This window comes from Ischnura elegans, chromosome 11 (assembly GCF_921293095.1).
Source record: "Ischnura elegans chromosome 11, ioIscEleg1.1, whole genome shotgun sequence".
NCBI classification, from domain to species: domain Eukaryota; kingdom Metazoa; phylum Arthropoda; class Insecta; order Odonata; family Coenagrionidae; genus Ischnura; species Ischnura elegans.
In genome coordinates this window covers 65,332,721-65,353,879 of record NC_060256.1, presented here as the reverse complement: position 1 = coordinate 65,353,879, position 21,159 = coordinate 65,332,721, and positions in this window count along the sequence as shown.

Below are 21,159 nucleotides of genomic sequence, written 5' to 3'. Positions count from 1 at the left end.
TTTTGCTACTGCGTAGAAAGCTGAAGTACCACGTATTTTCTATGGGGTTTACTGTGTACGTCGTGATTTAGGCCTTCTAAAATGGAAATTATAACAAATGGAAGCAATTTTACATCGTACGAAAATGCAGTCATAAACGTTTTGAATTCTCCTGTTCTCAATAAAATGCCTTAAGTACAGCATAAACGTTATTGGTACTAACCAACTATGAAAAGTCTACTTCTGTGAATATTCTTCTGTTATTTTGCTTTGAATCTTCTCAAGCTTATTTTCCATTTTCCAGTTTACCCCCATAAAATATAATTGATACAGGATACGAACATATCTGTAACACATTTTTACTGTGTATTGAGTCAATGAAATAGGCGAAAGTAATACATTACTGAAGTTATTTAGAAACAAGATCAGGTTGGGGCTATAAACCAGGAGAAGTGTCAATTTCTTGCTTTCTAACATTGCCTGTTCCCAAATAATTGGATAATTTTTCACCTCTAATCACTCTCATCTACCCACTGATAGTATGGAAAAGCCGCAGAAATACCGCATGTAAAACATAAAGGGGTGAAAAGCAAAAAAATCGGGTATATGGATTGTTATATCCTCACAAGAAGAAAGAAAAAACTGGACAAGGGATAAAGAATAATAGCAGAAAAAAAGGAATTAAATTGTGGATTTTAGGCTAGAAACTATGAATGCAAAAGGAGAAATATAGAAATTAAGACGGTCGAAGAGTACGTTATTTGACAGAAAATAGTGACTTTGTATGATATAAAACTTTCTCAATTGGCACTAGCCTATTCCCCATAAAACTATCCGTCTTACTAATATATAATATTTACTACAGTCCTCTGCTCACGTTACTCTGGAGTACACGCCGTAAAATGTCTAGCCATGACAAAGTAAATTTTGATTAACCTCATTGTATCCCGGTCCCTCGTGTGACATTTCCATACATGATAATATTAAAGCCCCCTTAAGTCCCATTACGAAGTTTGATGATTGGCATTCGGAGAGCCAACGTGAGTACCGCAAGCTAATGCATAGCTAACGCATCCCTATTCGCATTGCATAATTTGAATTTTATTGAAGGAATGTATTAAGTTTAAAAATAATATTTTGACTAATAAGCGGTACAATAAATTCAGTAATGACACGTACACGAATAACCATGCCCTATATAAGGGAAACTAACCCAGGCGGGACTCGAACCATCGACCTCATGCTTGGCAGGCGAGGAATCTACCCCGCCGCCACCGAGGCCGGCAAAAACACCTCAAAAACACCTCAAATCAAAGTTGTGTCACCACACTGAAATTCAATGGGGGTGTAATTGACACCGATGGAAATAACTTCAACATTTTTGTATCAGCAACTTATGGTTTCAATTTATTTTCACCACAATTGGAACTTGGTGTGCCTGCAATTTTCCTTACCGACGACGACGAAGTAATATAAATGAAAATTTGCAAATACTTACCACTTTTCTTATCGCACGGCCAACCCTCGAAATTAACCGATTATAAAAATTCCGTTCCCAAATAAAGAAAATACCCAAAAACAATTCTGAAAACGTCACTTAATTATAAAAAAAGGTATGATCTTCTAATAATCTTCATGGTAGGGATCACTACTCTGCTTTAAGATATTGAGACACGTTATTCTTGAGAAAAACTTTTATAAATATCTAGCAGACCACCCGGCGTTGCTTGGGAAAGGTAGTACCCTGAGAGGTACTTGGGTTTCATGATCATTACGGATTTTTATATTTTTCTTTTACCGTGTCAAGATGTGTGCCTATCCGGCAGGATGTCCAAGTTGTGTTGTCCATATAACGTAGCATAATAAGCGATAATGTAAAAACGACAAAAAATATGTGTTGGACAAAATCAAGAACAGCACTAAAAACTTTGGGAACATGATATGCACCTATAGACTAACTTTAGTTGCAATCTTTGCAACCGTAAGGCAATGCATAGCGGACAGACAAACAGACATCCTCTTTTACATATATACTTCTTGATATTTCTCAATGAGGTATTTAACACAAATATAATTCAGGTTCGGTAAGAAACAGTATAAAAAACAATGGATGATACACTAAAAAACACACACACACGACTAAATTTTCGTGGGCAATTCCACATTCCTCGGAGTTAGTTCCTCACAACTGGTATTGCTACCTTTTCAAAAGTAAAGTATGTTTATTTCCACATCATTGTACATATACATGCAATGATATGGAAAAATGTTGCAGGTAGCACACAATATTAATGATGCAAGTCACTATCGCTAAAACATAGACACATAAAACTAACACCGGAAAAATAAAACTCGGGATCTTTCGAAGATGTAACTTCTTTCTCAGTCTTAAGAGACTCTTTGGTAACTCTTGAGGTAACTCTAAAGGCTGAGAAAAAACAACTTCGAAAGCTACCGAGTTTAATTTTTCTCGTGAAAGTTTTTCTTTTTCTGTGTCTATGTCTCTGTGTGATCGTGACTTTCAGTGTGTATATATACATGCAAATATAATCGATGGCTAAGTTCTAACAACACGTATCTCAAAAATAGCAACTTTTCAGAAGAGCAATAAAACGATTAATTTCTTTTACATGCACACTGAAATCAAAAGCCAAAAGTTCATAAAACTGAAAGTGAAGCATTCATTTGCAAATAAAGAGTTGTTCTTTGCTTGTATTTTATTTTTTAATGTTATAAAAACTTTGTTTAAGATACCTGTCTCAAACCGGTCGAATTTGAGATACGTGCTGTTAGGACTTAGCCATCGTAATATAACTTCACCATTACAGATAAGAATGCGTATTTGTTTGAAATTGGTTGGTCGTGGAGGTGAACCAGCTTTAATTCGAAATTCATTTAATGCGTTCGCATCCAGTAAGGGTGGGATAAAAAAATAAAAGTGGCAGAGAGGGTGAGTGGATGGTGGGGTCATGAAAGGGTTTCAGGGTTCCCACGGTGGAGGCGTGGGTGACATGAGAGGGTGGGGGAAGGGGTAAAAACGGATCCGTGATACGTCAAGATAAGTAAACCACTTTGCGGCTTGGGGCCTGAGCTGACGTCTTCGGTAAGCGATAGATTGAAAAGGGGAGAATGGCCGGAAGTAGGGAAGAAAAATATCCACCCGAACGGCGGGTGGAGCACGCAGAAAATGGCGCGGGAGTGATCGACGAAAAAAAGACGGAATAAAAAGTTGAAGAGCGGAAAGCGAAGACCTCAAGTCGCTCATAAGCCACATACACACACGTATGTGGTTAAATCACATGGGTTAGGTGGTATCGGCTGAGAATGATGCCTGCGATTATAACAGATATCGGAGCACTCGATCTTTGTGAATTTAACAACTATAATGGTGAATATATACTTTAAACCTGCAATTGAATCTCCAGCTTTGGGTCGTTTATGTTAACTTTAATTATTCCTTACGATATTACTGAATGCACTGAAACCAAAGTTTTTTAGGTTTTCAGCGCGGAAAAGTTCCATAGATTCGGTATGCAGAGGAGTTCGTTACAGTAGTGTTCAAGCCAAGTAGCATAAAACTATATCTATAAAACTTCGAGGAAGCCATTCCATCTGAAATTTCAAGTTGTCTCTTTAGCATAGGAACATGCTAGCATAGATAATATAGTGGACCTAATTATGCTTCGCATACTTTTTCCCAATAAATTATTCCGATGATGTATTCACACAAGGGTGCGCTTTGCCTTGGAAAAATCATTTGGCTTAAATAGAAAGGGGTAGTGGCTCAGCGTTTTTCCATGCAAATTTTTGCGCTGTGGTAACTCATGATTTTTCATAATTTCTGTGTTCAATGAAATAAAATTTTGAAGGGTTTTTCTAACAAAATATTTGCTCCGCTTACCTTGTAAATAAAGCTTATGGATTTTTTTTATTTTAAAGATACTTTCTAATTTAATAAAATACCTACTTTGAAGAGAATTTCAGAATTTTCAACAGGACAAAATCTTTCACTAAGTCATTATAACTCCCTGACGCCTATCAGTCATCGTACTGAAGTACGCACACTTAATGCGTATGACGTAAATCTCCAGATTTATTGAAATTTGTTTTCAAAGAAACTTTTTTTTACTCTTGGGGCTACTTCTTATGTCTAAATCAATTTTAGTTAAAAGCGGTGCGATGCATACATAAACGAACAAATCCAGAAATGGTTTATGAATTCATTTCAACGATTTCAATGAACTCGAACTAGTTCAGTCGCCATGATGAATTTGGGTGATTCACCCGTGGAAACCTTGGTGACATAATGACTGAAACCGGTGTAAATGCCAAAAAGACTTCACTAGAACATTAAATGTCAGGAAAGATATTTTTCCATCGTTTGCGCCTGGGGCAGTAGGCGCCCTAAGCGTTTGAACCCCTGCTTGCAATCTTCTCTCCCTTGGTCATCCATATTATAATCACTGCTCTTCGGATTGGAGGGGAGACTGCCCCCGGTCACTGATCCGTGGCTGAAGTTCATTTTTCAACCACTTGGGTTCAATGTTCTCCGACGCCTCATCTGCAGTGGCGGGTTAAGAGGGGTGGGCGAGCCCCTTAATTACTGGAAAAATTGAAGAGATGGCAATCTTGAATAGGGTAGTTTCCTCCATCAAAGAAAACGAAAGGCATTGATTGCGATTCGTTACCCACCATTAGTGTATTCATAATACACAAATTATTTGGTTTTTGAAATACCGGTTTAGACGAATGGCAAGGGTCAAATTTTATCCTCATTTGAAAAAGGCCAGATTGGCGCCCATGCGATTCCACTCCAGGTGACAGGGACCTAGTTTCTACACGAGAGGATAGGAGTTATACATCGTCTGAGGTTACCAATGCATGCTTGAGGCACAGAGCTCAGGGAAACATGTCTTAATAATCACCTATTAAAACTGGCTAAGGTCGGAAAGTTTTCTTCGTTTGATTAGGTATTAATAAACCTTTTTTAAGCCAAGCGCTACCAGCCAGCAAGGTACTCAGCTACCCGCTAGCATCCTGCGTCCTATCAGCGCTCAGAGCCTCGATCAAGGTCACCTCACAAGGCGGGAGGGGGAACCAGAAATGCGTCGCACGGACTTTTTCCCATCATTCCTACTTACGCGTCGCGTTTTCGCGCGCTTGAAAATTTTCACTTTTCATTTAATCGCGAAAAATAGGTATCGTCGTTTAAAAATCTAAAAGCGTGAAATACGTACTCCAGGAGAAATAATCTTTCGATTTAGGCAATAAAAAAATAATAGGAAACCACCCTATTAAAGATTCTCCATGAATGTTTTCATTTCACCATTTAAAAAAAAAACGTGTTTCCGAAAATTCTGATCTGAATCGATCTGAAAGTAATTGAATGAACAAATGTACAAAATATCTGTGCCCGCATATCATACCGCAGACTTATTATTGCTCAAAGGTGTTCAATCCCATCCTATTCTGGGTCTCACACTAGTTTTTTAAAATTTAGATTGTGGTTGTGTGAGAAAAATAAAGAGGTTAGTGTTTTTCAGTTTGTTTATCTGTCGTACAGCTATTCGCGACACCAAAGTCAACCACCAAAACGAACGCTGATGACATCATCAACTCATGCCGAGCGGGCCACTTCTCCGCTAATTCTCAGCATTGTGTACGGACTACGAGAAATTTGTTGATATTTACACGTTTTTAATATTTGTTTCACTAAGTGAAAGGTTCTTATAGAACGATCAAATGAACCAAAGCTGTAATAACGTCACCAAAAATGTCTGATGGATATTTTAAAGACCCTTGCCAAAGTGAATCTGACTCCAAACGCAATTTCTCTGAGAGAGATTGCATGCCAAAAAGAGGCTGTGGAAAATCATAAACTTTCCCAACAAAACAACGTCTTTGATTCACCAACAACAAAACATCAAAAACGAGTACATATCAACAAATTTCCCGTGGTCCATGCACAATGGTGAGAATTAACGGAGAAGTGGCCCGCTCGGCATGAGTTGATGATGTCATCAGCGTTCGTTTTGGTGGTTGATTTTGGGTTGGGAATAGCTGTTAGACGGATAAACAAACTGAAAAAAACTTACCTCTTCATTTTTCACACACAACCACAATCTAGAATTGTAAAAACTAGCTCTTCCCCATTTGCCTTTCAACGATAAAACATGAGAAGAACAGTTTGTAATATAAATTCCTACATAAGGAACATATTATTAGTTGAAAGAAACTTTGCAATATTTCCACAGAAATATTAAGAACGTCGACCACATTGTGTCCCATATAAAAAAATATATTCGCATATCTAACTATAATATTCTCTCTGAAGTAACGTTTGCCCTTTCATTGATCCCACTATCCACTCCTAGGAATATTCATGATACTTCCTTTATTTACAATGACTTAAATGACAATTTTCGATCCTCAGAAATAATCCCTTTATTTTCACTCCACATTCCCACCCGCTCCTGTCGTTATAATCACCCACTACACGAATCTAAATTTCGTCTTTCTCTCCCCCAAAGATCAATTTTTTACAGATTCCCTACCTTTTTCAATACCATTTCGACTACTTACCCCTCCCTGGATCAATACCCATCATATCATTCAAGAGGCAGCTTCAAAAAGCCATGTTCTGAATATTTTTTTAAATATCCTTTTTGTAGTTCTTTTTATATTTTATATTTGCTAAAGCTACAGATTTAAAGTTTTATATTCAGTGTAAGCGCCATTTTGGCTGTTTTTGAATGATTCAATTAATAAATATGTATTATGAAAACAGTGGAATCTATAATAACGAAATTAAACATGGAAATGAAAAAAAAACTCGTTACAATACAACGGGCCTATAAGTTGAATAAGGTGAACCGTGCTGGTGAAATCTTCTCGGGTTTCTACCGAGTGAGTTGATTGTAGGCCAAAGTTTCTATGGCAGAGGTAGCCACGCAACATGCATCCACGCATGCAAAAAATACCACGCTTCTGTTAAAACCAGCGAATTCGGTAGGAAGTATATAATAATAATAAAATCTCTTTATTCGGGCGAGGTTGAGACTAAGAAGTCCCCTCTTCTACCTAACCCCTCCATAGCGTCAATGCAAACATATTAAAAATAATAGACAAGCGTTTACAATACAAAGGTTATAAGTACAATATACAATATTTGTGAGATGTCAAAAATATGAATAACTATACGTGAAAATTTTGTGGAAAAAAGATTTCTCTTTGTGGGAAAAAACCTGAGGATAAGGGTGTAGTATCCTTCAGTGAAAAAAATCACTGCAGGAAAACGCCCGCACAAGAAGGGGGGCGTTAAAAACCTGCGAAAACCTACTGTGTGAAATCTAAAGTCGTGTTATTTGTAAAATACAACGTAATCAATGAGGTACAAAGTATACAAAAATATTACACATGCAATTAAGATATAAAATATAACACATATAAACAAGCATGCAGTGATACATATCACTTTGCCGTAGGCACTGCTCAGTGTCATGTATATTTACCAGCTAGTTGTGAAGTGAAAAGTGCTTTGTGTAGCCTCCTCTTAAAAGATGCCAATGATGATGAGTTCCAAGTTGAAAGGTTAAGATTATTCCATAACATTATATCGGTATCGAAATAAGATTAAACAAATCTGGTATCACATCGCGTCGCTTGTATGTGCTTAAACGCACGTGTGTGAGTTTATGGGTTGGTAGCGATTTGAAAAAGCCCTGGAGGGCCCTTTGCGACGCCAAGTGACTGAGTGGTCGGAGTGGGAGAAGTAGGGGGGGCGGCGAAAAAAGGTAGCCATGTGTCAGTGGAGAGGGTGGTGGCGACTAGAAAAATCAAAAGGGCGTAATGTGGTGGCTGGGATAAGGGCGCTGAAAACGGATGAGCAGCAGGCCTTCAGGGGATGCGGAGGCCCTATACCACGACACAGGAGATGAGCACGGTAAGAAATTGAGGTGGATTTTTTTTTTGGCGGATCCGCGTCGAACCCTTTTTTTTCAGCCAAGACTGGGAATATTATTTCACCATGCGCTTGACCCAATTTGTGCGTGCTTCAGGAATTCGTCAAAAAGAGCTTTATGGGGGGCCAAAAAGCATTGAAAAGACTCATCATCTTTCCTGATATGGTCACATTTTGTCTTTTTCCGCAATGAATCGTTTAGTTAAAACATGCGTTTTAGTCTTGAAATTTTCATTAGACACAGAGTTGACTACTGCCGAAATTAATCCGTTCCTTAATAATAATAATTATTATTATTATTATTATATATCCAATAGAATAACACAGTAAAATTCTCAATTTCACGATAAAGACTATGATCTAGTCTATGTAATTATTATATTTCAAGAAGAAAGTGTAAAATTTAAGCGAGTAATTCCTCTCAATCACATATTACAAAGGAAGAGAAATGGAGTAGTGATGCGTACCATTAACAATAGATTTACAAATGCAAAGTTTCGAGAGTGGCCTCGTTGGGTAAATCTTAGCATTCAAAATCAAAGGTCACGGGTTCGAGTCCCATCAGGGTAGGTTGCCTCTATCCAAGACATGACCTTTAGTGAACGCTTAATTATTAAATTTTATCAGAAGTAAAGGGTGAGAAGCGCTGTTATCTTTTGTGTGGTAATGAATAAATGAATAAAAAACAATTCTTGAAACATAGCAAAGAATCACATGGTTTTTAAGTTGACACAAAATGTAACGGAATATTGGTCTGTTACATTAAATTTTATGTGATAGTTATCAACTGAAGGCTGACTTCCAATACATCTGAAAACCATTAAGGTTTTTGTCCTGCGGAAATGACGCTCCCTCAATCGTTCATGCTTCCTCTGAGTGGATATCTTTTTTGTTAAGTTACAAATAGCTACCACTGATTTTTTTATTTTATTTAACCAGCCGTAAGATCTCACTTCATTTTATATTAACCCTTAACCGGTGACGTGTAATTCTTGTTGCACTACCAGTGACGTGCGGTCTGGGAGACCGCAATAAATAAAAAATTCATAAAATATTGCTACGCCATTTTTATTGTTTTGTTTAATTTTTCTTTGAATGCTTAACTATTTCAAAACATATATTAAAATTTTACACTCCCAATACGAACCAATTTGTCATAAAAAATTGTGATTTGAAGCAGGATCAAAAAACTGATGCCAAAAACGCTTGAGTTATAATTATTATATATATGCATCAATATTTCGCCAGATTCAAAAAAGGCCTTAAATGTTAAATTTGGAAGGCTAAGTAGTAAGTAGCCGTGAAATTTATCCCGCTTATTCCTTTTCTTGATGCATTCTTAGTAAGTGACGTGCGGTCTCACAGACCGCTAATCGAGTTCAATTGCAAAACAGAAATTAATAAAAGGAACGTTAAATTTTAAGAGTGGGATGTCCTTGTTAGGCAAAAATATGAATCTAAAGAGAATTATAGATATTTTGAAATCTTAATTTTAAAAATATTCATAGTTCTAGAAACGCAGCGGTCTCTCAGAGTTATGTTTAAATTAACTTATGGGTTAAATATCCTGTTCATTACCATGTATATGCAACATTCGCCCATTGCGTTGTTGGGTAATCATATTCAGCAACGGACAAATAGCCTTCAGGTAGCTCACGATAACGGACAAGGTCTCCCGTAGAAAGAGGAGATAACTACAGGGAAGAAATATCGATTCCATTCGTGCGATAAAACGGGAATTGCCAGTACGACAACGTCTGTCAGGAATGCTTCACGGTAAGAGGTTGGAATTGGTCACATCACAGGGTACTGGGGACTGAGTAAGTCATATTGCTTCGCGGTAAAGGAAATACTGTGCCGCTTCCGGTACTTGCGACGACCCCATTACAGCTTGGAGTCTTCTGGCGTATTGCGATGTGTTCCGGCTTGCGTGCGATTGCATAGGATTTCACGGGGATCTAGGAGGGAGACAAGTCCTAGGAAGCAAAGCCTTGTGATGGTAACAGAGCTCTTCATGCAAAATTCGAATGGCCACGACCATACAGACCGACCAGTTGGAGCTAACATAAACGGGTCAATGAAGGCAAATGTTAAGGAAATATCGTAACCACTGCTATAAAGAAGTAAACTCTCCTAAGATACATTGACGACGCAGTCAATGTACTTTTGTATGTATGTACTTTACAATGTACAAAGAACTATGTACTTTTAGCCTTCATTTTGGGGGGTGAAGGTCCTTCCATATAGATGAAAAAAACATGATATCAGTTATCTGGGAAATACCGTAACCTCCTTCATAAAGTAGAATGTACTAACAAGAGAAATTGAAGGCACTGCCTTTACAACAACTAGATATTTCAAAAGTGCATTTGGTCGGAAATTTATGAGGCGGTAGGCTTCCTTTTCCCTGGTAACCAAAATGTAGAGAGATATTAACGCCGTATAATAATCAGATACAAAGAGAGTAGCTTGTTCCTTAGAAAAGGTCCCACAATAATTGTCAATAGACATATTTGCATATTTCAGAAGGTTAAGTTAAATTCTATTTGTAAGTAAGAGACTATACAGGGCGGGGTGTATATTGCCTCGGCATTATAAAATTATTTTGACGAGCTTCGGTGTGATTGACTAACCAAATATCACTTAAAAGACGCCGAATTGAAAGTAATATGACAATGAGTACGATACGAGATAGATTTTCTGACTAATACCAACGTTAATTAGCATTTCTCACAAGCCGTGAAGGACAGGTCTATAAGAACACTACTGAAATGTCCATTTTTATTTATTGATCATTGTTTGTGTTGTTACCCTTAAAATTGGTTGACTGATTGGAGGCTTTGGTAGGACGAATGGAGTTTGTATTTTCCAGTCGAACTCAAAATAAGGGAATCGCCGCTGAATAAGAAAAATGTGGGTAAGGTAACGCCTGAGAAGGCTTTCTTTAAACGAACTGAAGTATAACACCATTATCTTGTAAACGATTGTAATAGTTTTCACCATGTCTATGTGCAATGTATCCATCGTCAAATAAATAGAAAAAAACACATATTTTATAAACATATGAAACACAAATTCATTCCACGTTCATATTTTAAATGCAAGCTGCGCGTTTTTTTTTTGCATAGTAGCATCATCAGGTCTATTTTTACTGGACCATAAAAGTATGAAATATAAAATGGTAGGGACAGCCTCCCCCCTGAAATTTTTATGCCACCTAACCTAGCCTGTCAATAAACTGCACCTGCACTAAATATAAACCCATGAGGTGAACGGTTGCCCAGGGATAGAAGCTAATCCTCCTCCCCGACATGTGTGAAAATTCACACATCTATGGCTCAGTCTGAGTTCACCTCTACCCTCACCTATCCAAACAAACCTTCAGGTTGAGTCAGTGCTTCCATTAAAGTTAACAAATAAAACTAGCCTAAATTCTTTTCAGCGCTGTGACATAAAGCAGCGTAGCACAAGAGTAAATGAAGATGGTCTAGGCGGAAGCCTTTGAGACCAACAGGAAGGGAATCATGATAGTCACAGAAAAAAAGTAATAAAAAACGAGGGGATAGTTACGAATGAGCTGCACGCTAAGCTGTAAAGAATCCCACTAATGAAATACGGCAGCCTTTCATGTCTCCGTGACAACAAGTCACATCATCGCAAACAATGCAGGCGAAAAAAGCGGGGTAGCAAAAATAGAAAAAAATAACATGGAATAGTTAAAGAAAATAGGTGAACATATATTTCCCTCATGGCTAATAAAAAGGGTTTTAATCAGAATCAAAAAGTTCTTTTACATGTGTTCCAAGCTTCTATGGCCCTCAAAGTTCAGATATTTTCAAGTCAAAAACATCAAACCGCATCAGGTCAGAGAAAAAGAAGTTATCAAAAGCGTGAGAATCGATCTAAAAGAGCATGTACCTTGCATTTACTAATCTCAAAAATTAGATTTGAGTTCTAGACAACAAATTCTTTATTTGTGTGTTGTATATGAGTAATGCAGACGAATTATATAAATCTTTGGATGCATTGGTTAACTATGCGATCATAATAAGCAAATGAGAACGAAGAAAGAGTGAAATTTAGATTATGTTGTCGAATAAAGTTAATTATCAAATTGGCACTAATTCACAGCATGACCCCACAGTCCAATATGGTAGAAGGAGGTAACAAGAAATAAATTGGATAATTAATTCAATTTGAGTGTTACTATTAAATAAAAAAGAAAATGTCATTCATTTAAGATTTGAGTATTATTATTATATTGAGAATGTCCGTTTGTCTGTCGGCTATGCGTTTCCATGCGGCTGTAAGGATTGCGACCGAAGTTAGTCCATAGGTGTATCTCGAGCTCCTGAACATCGTAGTGCAATTTTCGGTTGCGTTTAATGCATCCTTTGCGTTGTTTTCTCATTACCGTTTGTTATGTAATGTCATAACCCGTCTACAGTTAGACATCCTGCAATGTAAGCACACCTCTAGACACTTTCAAAAAGAAAACATAAAAATAAAAATCCTTTATGATCATGAAACCCAAGCTCAATTTTTCAAACTTCTCTGTGAACTATCCTTCCCGAGAAACGCTAGGTGGTCTGCTAGTTTCCTATAAAGATACTTGCTCAAAAAGATAAGATAATGATTTCCTTGTTTCCACTGTAGGTCAATTCCGGGAAGCTTCGTTCGCACAGAAGACAAGCTAGAGGAAAATGCAAAATGCACACAACATTGACAGAGTTTCAGCGGACATATTAATGGCATAACAACTTCACGATGCGCTGAAAGAGGAAATGAACTTTTCCACGCCATCCATTTAACGATCATTCAAAGAGCATTCGGAGGTTAACGAAGAAGGCATGACTCGAGACATCCCTTGCAGATATGGAATCAGTGGAGCAGAGGATATGACCATGTTCACTCGCACTGTGCAATGTGGTTAAAAGCAAAGAGAGGTGGAGTTGAGGGCAAGATAGTTAAAAGTTACTACCAAAGAAGAGATACCTCTCTGTTAGTACGTACTGGGGTTCAATTAACGTGAAGCGAAGGGCTGGTAATTTCCACAAGAGGAAAAGACAGTCGGAAACTATGAATAACAAATGTCACTTGAACAAAATTGAGTCTGCAGCTACAAGGAATGGAAATATTAACTGTGGTACAAAACTCGGATGTTATTAGTTTAAATACATGTCCTCATCTATTAATACGGTAATTTATAGTTTATTTATCCATAATGGTATTAATCGATTCAAATATAATATCATAGTAACCTGATTTGCAACTTTTTTAAGTTTGGGTATCGGATTATTTTCTTCGGAAGTTTTTTTTACAATTATTATAATCACAAATATTGGCGGGGTTGGTAGTTTATAATTTGAGTAATAGTTCAAATCACTACCGTCTTAAGTAATTGGCCCATTCTATTTCCTGAATGTGTGTCTACATGTAGTATGTGTTTTCAATGGAGAAGCTGAATCGTCGCGCAGGAGAAAAAATATTATGCTAAATAAAGGTATCAAATTTTACGGATAGTGATTTAATAGCTTATTCGCTATTAAATGTTAGAAGAAATGGATCAGCACTTCCTCACTACTTACTACCACGACCCATTGTATCTAATAAATGCTTTAATTAATTTAATGCGCTGAAATAATACTGCTAAAATACTTAATAGCACTCTGAGCAATTTTCTTATAGTGATAATGTGACGGATAGACTACAAAAAAGTTAGTTAACAAGAGGGTTAGTCAATGTACCCCTAATAATAAAATCACTAACACTCCTACACAAGCCATTGGTAAAGAGGGGTGTGGTAAATTCTTAATTTTGCTTACCTTGGAGTATGAGGGGGCGAAAATGGCCAGTATGTGCTTAACTAATGTTTTAGTGGTAATTTATATGAACATCATTCCAAGCATAAATATTTTTCAAAGCTCAAAAAAAGATACGAGTTAACGAATGGAAAGGTGGTACCCGCTGCCGAAAATAGAGTAAGACTCTAAATCAAAGGGAATATTCCGATGGTGCAGGCCGTTAACACATGCGACACTCATCTTTTTCTCACACCTGCAACTTTGTCAGATCTAATTAGACTGCGTTGTATCGACCCAGTAGCGTCACTCCTCGCATTGGAATTGTTCGTTGAGCCCACTCAGCTTCACGTGCCAAAGTTATTAATTAATCCGTGTGCCACTTCAAGTACACGTGTCAAGGATTCGTCATCTCATAGCTGTACTCGGTTGTTTAACAACAACGTGAGGGACATTGGGAAAAACCTCCTTAGTTCATATTTATGTAAGGTTGTATGAAGTATATTTTAAATTAAAGTATTCAGTTACACAAATTTATAAGGGCGCACATTCGGGTGCCTCATTTTTTCTCATGTTTAGCTGCGAATCGTTAATTTCTGAAAATTTGTAAAATCGTCTTAATTAGAGGCATTATTTTATTTAAAATTCTATATCTTTTTTTTTACTCTTTTCCTAATATTTTCGTCTCAAATTCAATATCAATTGAAAAATGCCAAGAAGAATTTACCATAAAAATGAAAGGACTTAGTTCTGGTTAACAGTTTCCATCCTAAGACATCTTTGTAAGCTAAAATATATATGTTAGAGAATTATAAAGAACGATATAGTATGCAATTGTAGGAAAGGTAACTTTCGTAGTACCTAGGACTAAAAAAAGCCATTGGTATCTGAAAGGAAAGGGACAGCAGGAAGTTCAGGCCCTAAACAGTCATGCAAATTGAAAGGATACCTATGTACACAGTCAATTCCAGGAAGTAATGCACTGCATTCGAGCATCGGGGTTTGGATGGGAGACTGACTCCCTACGATAGAGATGATAAATAACACTTGGAGAGGGCTTAAATTTCTTTGGGACTTATAGGAAAAAGTAGACCCGATGAATTCGAAAAAGCACATTGTCAAGTTTGATAACAAGTGCAAGTAGCGTCAGATCGGTGATAATTAATAAAAAAACTCCTATCCTAGAAATAACGAAATAAATGTGGTTAAATATCGGCAATATCATTATTTAACTTTAGACTCATAACTTACTTTTTCCAAAAAAAAATGTATCTATTCTCATGCTTTTAAAGTAGTAAAAGAAAGTTATGAATCTAAATATAAATAATGCTATTGCTGAGATTCAACCCCATTTAATTTTTTACTTATCCTTTACCAACAGTCTTTTTCCTAACCCTGGGGAAGGTGGAAGGTTCCCCGAAAATTTAGTTTTGTGGTTTTTTTTCTTTAATTGTGTCTTTTACTGTGTGTACCCAACCTGGAATATTTTCGTGTTATACAGTGAATGTAGTACCGGTCTATTGGTAAAACTTTCTTGTCATCTAAAGGAGAAGCTGAATCAATAACCAAGAGAAACGCAGCTTTCCAAGTGAGGTAATGAAATCAAAGAGTTTTACATGTAATTGTATATCGATAAAAAGAAACACCTGTCCATAAGGTGAAAAAAGCAATGAGGTGAAACCTTAGCAATAGGATTGTTTGACTTTGCACCTAAAATTTCCTTTTTCCTAAAACTAAAAGAATATGTATGATGAAAAGGCCTAGAAATTATTTGATTTTGCAATGAAAGCATTCCGTTGTAATCATTGATTTACATTCTTATGCATCCCAAATAAGGTTTTTACTCGTTAAAAGGGAATAAAGAACCAACGGTGTTGTGATTGATGGTGAAGGATAAATATCGCAACAAAGAGGACTATAAAATGGCAATATTACCGTAAAAGCAAATAATAAGTGACGACGCCAAACAGGAACTAAAATCAGAAGGATAGGCTCGGAGTCAATTCCTAGCGAGTATCATGGACTGAATGGAAGACTTAACTCCTTAGGATAGGGATATTTAACAGCACGGAGCTATGGATATAACTTCCTCGTGATCTAAAGGAAAAAGGGGAAACCTTTACCTCGAGAAACGCAGCTTTCCAAGTGAGGTAATACATATATGTGCAAATCGATAAAGGAACACCTGTCTTGAAGATTAAAAAAATAAATTAAGTAAAACCTCAGCTATAGCATTATTTAACTTTAGGCTCATAACTACCTTTTATAAAAATAAAATATATATAGATATTATTAAAAGATCAATTAATTATTCAATCTTACAATGAAAGGAGTCCGTTGTAGTTATTGATTTTCATTCTTAGGCAGCTCCGTTAAGATTTCCACGTATTGGAAGGAAATATAAAATCAAATATGATGCAAATAATGACAAGATATATTTTGCACCTTCTATGTTTACAAAACGCAAATGTTACCGCATATGTAAAGAGAAAGCCCCGGCGCCGAATAGGAACTAAAAATCAGAAGGATAGACGCGGAGTCAATTCCAGTATCACAGGAGACTTGACTCTCTATGATAGGGATGTTAAGCAGCACGGGGCTATGGGTAGAACTTCCTTGTGATCTAAAGGAAAAAGAGGAGCCGATAACCTCGAGAAACGCACGGGTCGGAAGACAGGAAAAAAAAGAATAAACAGCATCTGACATCCGCCTCCTCGCTCCTAGTGTATTCGGATATGGGTGATGTTATTTGGGAGATGATGGAGCGGGTAAGAAGGGAACCCTTTTGCTCAAAAAGGGACGAGGAAAAGGGAACGGAAGGAAAAAGGGTGAAGCCATTGGGATGACGAAGGATGGGAGGTCATAAGAGATGGAGGGCGTATATGATGATGGCGGCACGCGTTGAGGAAAAGTCGAAGTGACGTCGGAGGTGTAGGGGGTGGTGACGGTAAGTAATAGGTTTCAGAGGTATTCCCCGAGGGTTCCTGAGACGTTGGATGTATGATCTGTAAACTGAATGAATGAGACAAGCAATAAAGTTGGAAAATATGCGCAGCTGTAGCTAAAAATATTCCGAAAACATTCATGCCGAAATGGCAAAGGAGAGTAGTCGGATATGAAATTATGACTCGGTTATGTGACACAATATTTTGGGATAAGGTATAAAGTTGTACAGATGGATAAGGGGAATCAACTGGCTCACCCTAGCATTCAGTAGTAAATCTTAAATTGTGCTCCAATAGCTGATATCAGGGTGAGATCTATACTGAGTTACCCAAAACTACTTTGCTATGGTGGGTATTGAGTGAAAATAGGTAAACATGAAACAAGACAATAATACATAAAATTAAGTGAAAATAGTGTAGAGCACACAAGTATATGTACAACCGTTCTGAAGGAATACACCACCTACAAACTGCACCGTGGCTGAGTCTAAGATGTATGCAGAGTAATTAGAACCGATGCTAAGTCACAAAAGATGGCAGAAAAGGATTTATGCAAAGAAATGTTGAAGCACGGTAGATGCATGAGGCAGGGAGGGATACATTTTGCATTGGCTATTTTAAACATGGGTAAAGCTATAGCACTTCATAATCCTTACCTGAAAACTTGCAATCACCATGGATAAATGGGAATATAGAGCACGATAGGATGTTTCAATTGGTTTATTTTCATATGGATTGCCATTCAATTTTTCTATCATTAACAATGAGTGGTGAACTTTTCCTGTGCATAAAGAGAATAATCGTAACACATCAGTATCATAGACATACAGATAGAATTTCTATGTACGATAAAAGGATGTATTCTTGAATATTTTAACTATATGGTATGTTTATATCGCATGATTTAACTATTTTTCAAACATGAGTGTGTTGCTGTATCAAAATAAATCTTGAGCCACCAAAACAGCTCCAAATGTTTAACGACAGTCCATATTATTTTTTATCAAATTATATTTGCCAGCTCTGCCAGCTCTGAGTTTTCTCCTGTATCCATTCCGTTAAGGCTACTATAAGTTCCCTCGTAAGAATCCACTCCAGCCACAAATAGCACCTAGGGTATATGAAAAAAGAACAGGAATTGAAACAGTGGGAGGTCATAAGAGACGGAGCATATGAAGGCATTCGTTCGGGGCAAAGACGAATTCTTACATCAAAGATAAGTAGGTGAGTTAGTCTGTCGTCAGTTTCTGTAAAACCTGTTAGAATAACGTATAAATGACCTACTCATTAATGACCGAGATTCTTGCCTTAAAAATGGTAGACCTCCATCAGGACGTGCGGTAAGCGTACGTTTAGGTTCAGACAGTTATTTTTACAAATAATCATTAATTTTCTGTGATCAAACTTACCAACGTAACCAAGCTAAAAGAAGCAACGATAATTAATTAGCTAGTCTGACGGACCATAGTCTAGACATACTTGCCACATTCTAGCCATACGAACGCACGGTAAGCATACGTTTAGGTCCTGACGGTTTTTAGCATACGTACAGGTCTGAACAGTTTTAATAGACATTTTATCTTGAGGAAATACCTGAGAAACAATGAAAAAAGCAGCTAAAAGTGAATTCTGACATTAAAAAAGAATCTCTACGAAGGTGAGGTATTAAAGTGCTATGTAGAAGGATGGGATAGCATGAGAGATGTGGGTGAGAGTGGGAGATAGTGGAAGATCATAAGATACGGAGCATATGATGGCATGCGTTCGGAGCAAAGACGAAGTCTTACGACGGAGACAAGTCGGTGCAAAAGGGTGAAAAGGACTTCTGGCTGGGAGAAGGGGTAATCGGGTCCATGGAGCGCTATTTGCAGTTACTTATTCCTAAGAGCTAATATCGTGGAAATATTTTTTTCCTCTCGGGTCGGGTACTCGGGTCCTTGGGGCGCAATATTACTTTATTTATCCTTAAGAATTAATACTGTGGAAAACATTTTGTAATCATGATAAAAGAAAATTTGCCTGGCGCCAGTTTGTCTAAAACCTGTTATAGTAATTCATGAAGCACTAGATGACCTATTCATTAATGACAGAAAAGCAGTGTCGGATCTATGGGGGATTCCCCCTTGGATACCCAAATAACACTAGATAGAATGGTAATTTTGTTCGGACCCCCACTACTACTTGGTGGTTTACCCCTATTTACCCCCCCCCCCCCCCCAGGATCCCAATCCTGGATCCGCCGCTGCAGAAAAGCATGCCTTAAATATGGCATAGCTCCATACCGACATACGTTAAAGGGTACGCATTTGTACAGACAGTACATTTCTACCAGACATTTTATCTTGAGGATATTCCAACTAGACAATTTAAGCGGAACAAAAAAAACGGATCTACAAGTGAATTTGGACATTAAGAAAAAGAATTTCTTAAAAGGATAAAAATTGAAAAGCTTTTTAAAAGGACGGAATAGCAGGAGGTGTGAGGGATAGTAGAAGATCATAAGATAAGGAGCATATGAAGGCACGCGTTGGAGGAAAAGACGAAGTCTTACGACGGAGACAAGTAGGTGCAAAAGGGTGAAGATGATTTCTAGCTGGGAAAAGGGGTAATCGGTTCCCGGGGGCGGTGAAAGAGGTCATATGACGCACGGCTCGTGAGATGAGGGAAGAGAAGGGAGAAAAATGGAGCGGAAGGAATCGCGGGCAAGCCTCCACGCTTTCGTCGAGTGTGGTAACAGGGTTTTTGGGCGAGGACGGGCCCCTCTGCTATTTGGAAGCAACGGGAGGAGTTTGCGCTATTTAGGAGGCGTGGAAATGGGTCTGGAGAACGATGTACGACTCAGTGAACATGTTGGGCGGGATGGAGGCAGTTTTCGGAGGAGCATGACCGAGGAAGCCATAAGAACTTTTCGGTCCTAGAAGCAATTCCGCGCGAACTCTGCGCCTCCGAAAGATATATATTTTATCGCCATCTAGATTAGCGAATATTTGCTTGATCGTTTTATCGCCCCACAAACAGTTTCCATGGAATTCCCTGACGGATTCTCTCTCGGGGGCCAAAGCTTGAGCCCACATACAAGGATATTGACGTACTCTTCCCTTTACTCAATCCCAAAGGAATATTTTCCCTCCACATTCGCGTTTTATTTATTTCTTCGAAGTAATATTATTCTTTTTGAAGATATTTTACTTCCGATAGGCTATGAATATGAACTGATGGGTCACAAAAATAATAATCGAACATAACTTTCGGCGTCTTTCGGCATAAATCCGTATTTCGGTATCATATTTTGGAATTATCATGAGTTGCCACGTTTTTTTAGCTATCAATACCAAGAGGACTCAAAGGAAGATTCGGAGTGTAAACAAAACTCTGCATATATTGGGATGGTTTAGTATGTTTTAATTTGGTTTGGCTAAACGCCCTATGCATCATTATTACCAACTAGAGAATATCCAACTAATTCCTTTCGGGGTTTATAATGATGACGAATGTGAATAATATCTACTATACCACATCCACGACTTATGATATTTTACGGATTAAAATCATATTCATAGAAAAAAAATCATAACTGAACTACTGCTGAGTACATAATTGAAATAGGTGGAAATGGACAAAGTTACTTGAAAATGAATTAGATTTAAAATGTTGAACTTAAAGAAACTTAAATTGACTTTTGACCTAACGGTCTTAAGACTACGGTACTTTTTTATGTAAATTAAAAAGTATATTTCTACACTTAAATACATATATGACCCATATATGGATGAATTTTAGCAAAAGGTCAAAACAATTGATATGAACGAAGGAAAATTTGTAGCTAAATATTGTAATTATTCCACTTTATTACAGAAAAAAATCACTATTTCGTTTCTCTATTAAATGCTCCCGAGAAAAAAGAGGACCGGTATTTTATTTTTAATACGCCAGAAAATCTCATAGCCATTTCTCTCGCAACCTCAAATCTGTAACTATCGTGTACATAAATGCTTGCAACCTAAAAATTGTAAAAATTTTAAATGTTGTTACCAAAAATTGACGACGTCCAAAGTTCTATTGTTGAGTTTAATAACATTCTGTGTTCACGCCGGCAGCATGTAATGAAAAAGAATTTTATGAAGCTATACCCTGATGATTTAAAAATAGCTGTGTGAATTCATCCGTCAACTATACAACAAAGCAGCAAAAAATTAATTATCCGTGAAGCAGAGCGGGTACCATTGGATAAATATGCTAAATTTATTCTCAATAGCGGTGCAAGGTTTCCGAGCGATAGGAAAGATGGAATTTTCTGACTAATGTAGTGGACTACCAGGAGGTAAACGACTCATATTGCATACCCATTGCTGATAAACTGCGATTGAAAGTAATTTTCAAAGGACATTTAAAAACTTTCACTATCGCTCTCCACTCAGACCTCTGAATCATTACAGGAGAATCGTTTAGAAGCAAAAACAATTTTCTCGATAAT